Raw genomic sequence first — 8,916 nt, forward strand, 5'->3', positions numbered from 1 at the left:
TCTGACCCCTCCTAACCTTGAACATTATGCATAAACAGATGTTATTAATTTAATCCGACCTGTTTTTGCAACATAAATGGATTAATCCACTGCTTTCAATGTTGCTGCTTTTAACAATAATATTTCACAACACACACACATAAGTTTCTGGGTCAGGGGTAAAGAACTGTTATGAGGAATGTGAAAGTTAGAATGAGAATGTTCCCCCATAGGCTCCAAGTATTTGGATATTTTGTCCCCAGTTGGTTACACTACTTTGGGAGGTCTTAGAAGGTATGGCTATCCTGGAGGAAGCACATCACTGGGGGTGGGCTTAGAGAGCTCTTAAGCCTTGTCAGATCTCAAGTTGTGCTCTCTGGCTTCCTGTGCCTGCTTAAAGATGTGAGAGTTTAGCTTTTGCTCCTCCTCTAGCCACCTCTGCCACCATGCCTCCCCACCACAATGGACTGACTCTTGCTGCTTTGGAACTGTAAGTTAAATAAACTCTTCCTTTTATAAGTTCTTTCAGTCAGTATTTCTATCACAGCAACAGAAAAGTAACTAATACAAGGGATTAAAGCTATATAATTAGGTTACAAGAGGAGCCCAAGGCCTACTAAGCTCATTTACATTGTAAGCAAGTTGAGATAGTGTCCCAGAAGTCATCTTATGTCCATCAAAGTAAGAGTATGATTTGGAAGGATTTTTAAGACATTTATTTACATGTATGTGTGTATGTCTGTGTACAAGTGCATGCAGACACCAGAACAGTGCATTGAATCCCATGTAGCTGGAGTTATAGGCAGCTAGTTGTAAACTGCACAATGTGGGTGGTAAGAACCAAATTGTGGTGATCTTCAAGAATAGCAAGTGCTCTTAACTGCTGAGCCATTTCTCTAGCCCCCAAAGCTATTTTTTTTTTTTTTTTTTTTTTTTTTTGTCTTTTTTTGAGACAGGTTCTCCTTGTAGCCCCAGCTGTCCTAGAACTCACGATGTAGACCAGGCTGGCCTCTAACTCACAAAGATCTGCATGCCTCTGCCTCCCTAAACTATTTTTATGAGATGAATAACCGATACTACACTCCAAATGGATAATATCAACAAACTGCATTTAACTAGGAAATTTTCTCAGTTACTTAGATTTGTTTTTGTAGATTAATATTCAATTTATCTAGTGATATAGAAAATATAAGATTCTGTAGTGAGTTTGAGAGATTTCAGCAGGATTTCCGTAAGAGGAAACACCTCATACATGCCACTATCAGGGGCTACAGCTCTTAATGGGGTGGGAGGGATAGGAACACTACCCTGGACGGGAGGAAGGCAGGGAATACAGAGCAAAACGGTTCATAGAGGGACCTTACGTATTATTTGATGTCTCTCAGCAGCACAGCCAGAGACAAAATCAGATAGCTGCAAAAAGGTTGCAGCAGATTAGGGTCTTCTTTACCTGCAATGTTTATTTTATCTCTGACTAGTAGCCATTGGGTACAGTTTTCCATGATATGCAAACCACAAAGACTATAAATGGCCAAAATCTGTTTATGTTGCAAATAACTGGGTGCCAATTTTAAGATCTATAGTAGAAGATTCTTTAGCTCAGAAGTTTTGGACTTCTGGAAAGTAATAAACAACTTGTGAGCCAGAGATGTAGTGAAATTGGCAGAATATTTGAGCCCCAGTACCACATGAAACATGGTACGTTGGCCCAGGCCAGTAATTTCAGCACTTCTAAGGCAGCCTGGGCTGCATGAGTGAAAAAAAAAAGAACAATAAACCACTTGGGGAGTTAATCTTCAGTTCATTTGTATAACAGATTCACATGGACGTTCTTTTTTTAAGTTTCTTTTTATGTGTATGAACGCATTGCCTGCATGTGTGTAAGTGCACCCATGTTGTGCACTATTCACAGAGGATAGAAAAGGGTATTAGATATCCTGGAACTGGGATTATGGGTGGTTCTTAGCCACCACATGGGTGCTGGGATTCTAACCTGGGTCTTCTGCAAGAACAACCAGTGCTTTTAACCACTGAGCTATCTCTTTAGCCCCATATGGACATTCTTATACAAGTCACTGGCCAGGGGTCAGCAAGATGGCTCAGCAGCTAAAGCACTTGCTGGGCAAGACTGATGATCTGAGTTTAATACCTAGAGCTCATATAGAGATGGAACAAAAAACCAAACCCCTCAAAGTTGTCCTCTGATCTTTGTATGTGTCCTTTCTGCCATCTGTGGCAATAATAATAAATTTGTTTAAAAATTCACTGGCAAAGAGGAACAACTTACATCTTAAATCTTCTTGGCCAAGATAAAATCATAACTTTCTGTACTTTGGCAGGTAAATTAAAAGAATCAAAGAAGCATTTGCTTAGGCAGATGAGAATATCAGAACTATTTGAGAAACAGATTGGCCTTTTGCCATGCGTTGCTGTGTTTTTCGTGAGGAGGTGTGGTTATCTTTAGGTAGAAATAAAAAAGCCCTTTTATTTGTATAGTTGCATCTTATTTTGTTAATTTGCATCTACCTTCTATTAAAAATATGACTTCTTAAAATGAAATGTGCCGTTTCTCTTCGGACATCAACCTGAACACAATTTACAATTGTGTTATCTATGAGCCAGGGTTAACAGGGGAATGCTAACCATGAAGTCTTTGAAATGGGTTAGAGAAACTTGGACTCGATAGAAGTATCTATACAAAGTTATAACTTGGTATCTGTATGTTTTAAGATAAGCTATCTGATGTCACATAGCAGTAACAAATTGCTTTCTAACTCTGACAAATTATCATGATGAAAAAGCAATACTTGCTATACTACAAGTTCAGAATGGCTTGGAGAATGTTTGATGAACTATAGTCACACAGAGCACAGCCTAACCAAAGGTCTATCATCCTACACCATTCCATCTGAACTATTACACACACAGGAACATGAAAACAGAATCTGAAAAATGACTTATCTTATTTCTGCTCATATCTCATTGGCCAGAATTAGTAAAAATCTAACTTTAAAGGGATAGGAAAATGTTAGAGGGATAGTATAGAATATTGGATAGATACATTTTCTGTGACAGTTCTATCTTTATAACGCTTTTTTAAAAATTGCATCTTATTGATTTTGTGTGTGTGTGTGTGTGTGTGTGTGTGTACATGTTTCACACTGCACATGTTGAGGGTCAGAAGACTACTTACAGTACTTGATTGTCTCCTTCCACCATGTGAGTCCTGGGGATTGAACTCAGGTAGTCAATCTTGGTAGCAAGCGCCTTTACTTGCTGAGGCTTCTTTCCAGTCCAATGTTTTCGGATTGGGGTGGGAAAAGGGAGATTTGTCTTCTTTTGTTTGTTTAGAGGACCAAGTCCCACTGTATAGCCCTGACTAGCCTGGAACGTGTTATGTAGACCACGCTGGCCTCAAACTCCCAGAGTTCTCCTTGCCTCTTCCTCTAAGTGCTGGAATTAAAAGTATGCATCACCATGCCTGGAAAGTTATTGAGAATAATATATCTGAATTTGGTTTTCTGTTTGTTTTCTTATCCACTTTTCATTAACTTTTGGTAGTTAGCACACAAACAATGGATTTATGATATTTTCACACACATTTATATATATATATATATATATATATATATATACACACAATACATCTGATGAGGGACTTCAGGGGACACTAACTTGGCTAGATAGGTCTTAACATAAATGACAGAATGCATGAAATCTAGTGTGGGGGGCTGCTATGGGAGGGTTCCAAAGGGGAAGAAGGTATAAAGATGATTAAGTTGTTGTGCATGAAATACACAAAAATTAAATAGAAATATAAAAAAAAATCTGATAGATACATAATAGTCTTGTTCAGCTGTTAAGAATAATGAGATGATGTCATTTGCAGGAAAATGGATGGAAGTGGAGATTGCTGTCATATTAAGTAAAATAAATCAGACTCAGAAAGATTAATAACATTTTCTCTCCTAGGTAAAATCTAGGTAAAAGTATATGTATATATATTTGCAAAGAAGATATAAAAGTAGAAAGGACCTGTGAGGGGGAGGAAAGAATCTGTATTTGTTTTTTTAAATGGCTATTTAATACACAACCATAAGCACATGGCTTAAGAAAAACACATTTATGTTCCTAAAGTTCTGAAGATCAAACATCTTAATGGGTGTCCTAGGATTACCATCAGTGTTGGTATCCTTGACTGTGGCTCTCTTCTAACTTCAAAGCAGAATGTCTAATGTCGTCTTCCTTTTATCATGTCACTATGACTTTGGCTCTTCTTTTTCCATCTCTTACATATAAGGACTGTTGTGACTTCATCCAGTGTGAAGAATCTAGGATATTCTCTGTATTTTAAGGATCAAGTGATTAGAATCTCAATTCCATCTGTGATCTTAATTCTCCTTTGCCATGCAACATATCATATTCATAGATTTGAGGAAGTTGAACCATAACATATTGGGGTTCCAATTTCTCTGAATGCCAGAGTAAATATGAAAACACTGGCAAGTTTCTGCACACCTCCATTAATGCTTTTTTTTTGCTCAATGACTTTATAAAAAGTTCATTTTTAAAAACTAAGAATTCTTCTTTTTATTAGTTCATAAGAGTGAAGACTATATTGAAATGTGTCTTCCTTTTTGTCTTGAGTAAAGGAAGAAGAAAGTGAATTCAGCAATACATTGCCATGGGGAGTTTTAATACTAGTTCCTAGAACAAGAAAATCCTGTTCTTTATGTTGTCCTGTAATTTTCTTTCAGAAAAAAAATTCCTCACTATTACTAATGTCTTGTATGTAAGATTATTGTGGGTGTGGATTTGAACCTATGGCTTTTTCACGCTTTCCTTTCGGCCTCTCACATTTCTTCCTTTTTTTTTTTTTTTTTTTTTTTTTTTTTTTTTGCCTAGCATGAGGACAAAAGGCCTCCAGCATCATAGTAAGACCATGACAAACAGATCAAAATGTTGAGGATGGCATAACAAGGAGATGGAAAGAATTTTGTCTTTGTATCAGTGCCCTGCTGTTCACTCAATGCTTTCTGCTTGTGAGAAAAAAAAAGAACACCCGATTTGCAATGTTTCTGTTACACTGACCACTCTCTGACCTTCTCCCTTTATGATCATATACATCCAATGCTCTCATTAGTGAAATTATATTATAGAAAATGGAGCTTCCAAATGTATCCCCAGCTGGATCATGTGTTTTAAATCACTTTACAGAATAACCTGTTTGTATTTACTGATTTTTTTACAGTAGGAACCACTGTTCACCAATTCTTACTTCAGACCAGCATTCAGAGGTGATGGGAGGTTTCAGGAGCCCTCTGCTGGACTGCTGTCTCATTGCTTTTGTCTCTTTGCCAGCTAGAGTTCTTGCCTATCTCAATTAAAGTTCCTGGGGATTAAGTTGATACTTAACATAGTAATTCTCAAATAGGCCATCAAGTTCTGATTTCTGCTTTGCTTCTTTTTTCACTAAAACTTCTCTTCATAGTGCCCAACATCACTGCATCTCTGGATTATATAACTTCAAATCTTCAGTATTCTCTACTCTGAACAAAGATTGTGATGTCTGAAAACTATATTTGAAACCATAATAGTTCTTCATGTAAGGAATAGGAATCTGGAGTTGGAGAGCGTGGACTGCTCTTACAGGGGACCTGGCTTTAACTCCCAACACTTACATAGCAGTATATAACAATCTGCAACTCCAGTTTCAGGGGATTTGGTGACCTCTCCTGACCTCCATGGGCTTTGTACACATGTGATGTACTTACATATATGCAGGTAAAACACTCATATATATATAAAATAAAAATATAAATAAATAAATAAATAGGAATCTGTGCAGCTTATCACAAGTATGCGACATTAAAAAAAAAATTCCCGTGAAGGGCTAAGCTGAGCTGCAGAGAGCTTTGTTTGTTGGTCCTGGATTAATCAAGTAAGGCAGCAAGAAAATTAAACTAACAGTCAATGTTTTATTTAGTTACTATCATAGCATAAATTAAATAGGAAAAAAGTTCTTCCATCTTCAAAGGGTCAGGTTAGATCACTGCAGAGGTGGGGATTGGGAGGGAACATGGGAACAAACCTTGATAAAATTCAATGGAGTTGGATCTACTATCTCTGTCAAAATTCAGATTTTCTTTCTAGCTTATCTGCCTTTGCTCAATTTTGAATCTGGAAGTGGCCACTTCCCACAGCTCTCTACAGTTTTCTTGTTACTTCAGTTGCCCATTTCATAAGTATCTCAGCTTTGTTTTATATGTATAACATGATCTTAAGTTTATAACATGCATGTAGTGGAACTTGTAATTTCATATTACCACTTCTAGTTCTTGATGTATTTTCTTATTATTTTAAAACAATTTAATAAGAGAGAGTGCAAACACAGTCCCCCACTATGACAATTATGCAGTTGTGTTTCCTACATTGGGGAAATGGCAGAGGCCATCACATCCAGAGTGCACTGGAGGAGCATTTCCCTATGAAAACCACCTTTATGATCATGGTCTCTCCCCTGACAAGTAAGTATAATATATTCTTTATTATATTTGTGGAAAACAGATTTATTTGGCATAAGCTATCTTCCTTTTAAAATATTTTATTATTTTGTATTTAGTGTGAATGAGTGTATTGTCTGCATGTGTAAAAGTATACCCATGTTATGCAATGTTCTTGGAGGTCAGAAAAAGGCATCAGATCCTCTGGAACTGGAGTTATGGATGGTTGTTAGCTGCAATATAGGTGCTGGGAATTGAACTTGGATCCTCTGCAAGAGGAGTCAATGCTCTCAACCACTGAGCCATCTCTCCAGCATGGTATATAATTCATAAAAAATGTAAAATTATGCAGGTATTTGGAAATTACTGCAATCCATAAAAATATGCTGAAGTTCTATTAGACTCTGATATTACCTATTTTCTGTATCTCCTGACTAATTTTATTTGAGAAATGGTGATTGTGTATATAGGATACCTGTATAAACCTCTGGATATTATAGTGGTAGTTGGTAATATTTTTAAGTCAAAGACTATTCATTACACAATGTTTTAAACCTCTTTGTATTGAAGCTAGAAAAAATTAAATACTATTGTCATCAATCTAGTTAAGTCTTTAGGTTGAACACATTACTTTTATTGTTGTGCTTATTATTATTATTTTGGGGAAACCATCAGAAATAAATTAGTTTAATTTTGTTAAGAAACCCAACAGAAGGTATTACACTAATGCTGACAAATAAATATCAGCAAGGAACAATAAACAGATTATGACAAAGTCAATATGCTTTTGAATAATGTTGAACAAATTACTCTTTCCAGCAGTATAACAACTAGAAAACCTGAAAAAAGCCAGTAGTGGTGGCACATGCTGGTAGGATATGCTTAAGAGGCAGGAGAATGTGGAGTTCGAGGCTAGCCTGGGCTACACATTTAAAAAAAAAGAAAGCAAAGTTGAAGAGAGATGAAAATAACTCAAATTCACTTAGCTGGTGCTTTTCTCATTGCTATGACTAAATATCTGACAAGAAGCAACTTAAGGGAGGGAATGTTTACTTTGGCTTGTAATTTAAGAAGATACAGTCTATTCTGGGAGGGAAAGCATGGTGGCATGGTGGCAAGAGCTGGTCACATTGAGTCTGCAGCCAGGAAAGAGGGAACAAACAGGAAGTAGGGCCAGGATATAAAACCTCAAGCACCCTCCTCACCATGGACCTATTACTCCAGCAAGGCTTTGCTTCCTGAAGATTGCACAACCTTCTGGAACAGTACCACCAACTGGGAACCAAGTTTCTAAGCCAATGAGCCTACAGAAGACCTTTCACATTTGAACTACAACAGCTGTGTGGTTTTTGTTTCTTTGCTTTTGTTTTACCAGTGTTTGTTTTTTCATCAATTTATTTTTTTTTAATTTCCTTCATGATAAACAGGGAGTTTGCCATCTTTTTTAAAGTAAACTTTCTGAAACAATATGTGCTTCACTATAGCAAATCAAATTTTAAGTACTAAATAGTTAGCAAATCTGGGGCTACAGATGTGGTTCAGTAAGTAAAAGTGCTTGCTGCATAAGCATGAGGACCTGAGTTTGGATCCTAAGCACACGTATAAAAAGCCAGACACAAGGGCACATACCTATAAACCCAACACCAGCAAGGGATTGGAGGGACTGAGACAGGAGGGTCTCCAGAGCTTGCTGTCAGCTAGTGTAGCCAAATCAGTGAGCTCCAAGTTTAGTAAGAGAACTTGCCTCAAAAATAAGGTGGAAAGTGGTAGAGGAAGATACTTAACATCAACCTCTGGCCTCTGCACCTGCACACACAGGCATATGAACCCCTGCCCCCTACACACATGTACCAACATGCATACAACACATAAGCAACTTAAAAAATAAGCATTAGCAAATCTACAATAAAATTTTCTCAGATACGGGATTAATGCATGTATGTGACTCAAGGACTTATTAAGTTTGAAAAAATCATACCTCAACACAGGTGAATTAATTTCTCAAGTAGAGATTGTTCTAGAACCAAACTCAAGAAAACAAAGATGCACTATCAATAACAAATCACAGATTCTCCAGCAAAGTGACAAATTAGAAGATCAGGAGGTAGGAATGAAAAAGTATACTGTAGTCCTGTATTCACAAACTCATCTTAAGAATGTTTTCCAGAATAAATTTATAAAAATATTTGTACTGCAGTCTGTGTAAAATAAATATTATTCATTATAAATAAATGTACAAGAGTAAGTCTTACAGTTAAACTTCACATGCTTACTTTCAGGTGATAGAAAATGATCAAAAGTTCTCTCTATTCATATTTATCTGAACTGGTGATTTGTATTCTATCAGCTATAATTTAGTGATTTTATTTGATAATTATATTGAGTCTTTTTACATTCCGCACATGGGCATTGAATACTGTCAAGAAGATTGGAA

General features: G+C 36.6%; 1 non-coding gene across 1 annotated transcript; it reads right to left on the reverse strand.

Moving 5' to 3' along the window:
* Positions 1-6,352: 6,352 nt before the first annotated feature.
* On the reverse strand, positions 6,353-6,514 carry LOC115072598. The gene has a single exon (XR_003851641.1). It is a non-coding gene; the product is annotated as a U1 spliceosomal RNA (small nuclear RNA).
* Positions 6,515-8,916: the final 2,402 nt, after the last annotated feature.

The sequence above is a fragment of the Nannospalax galili genome, unplaced genomic scaffold, assembly GCF_000622305.1.
Source record: "Nannospalax galili isolate Female #2095 unplaced genomic scaffold, S.galili_v1.0 scaffold943, whole genome shotgun sequence".
NCBI lineage: Eukaryota > Metazoa > Chordata > Mammalia > Rodentia > Spalacidae > Nannospalax > Nannospalax galili.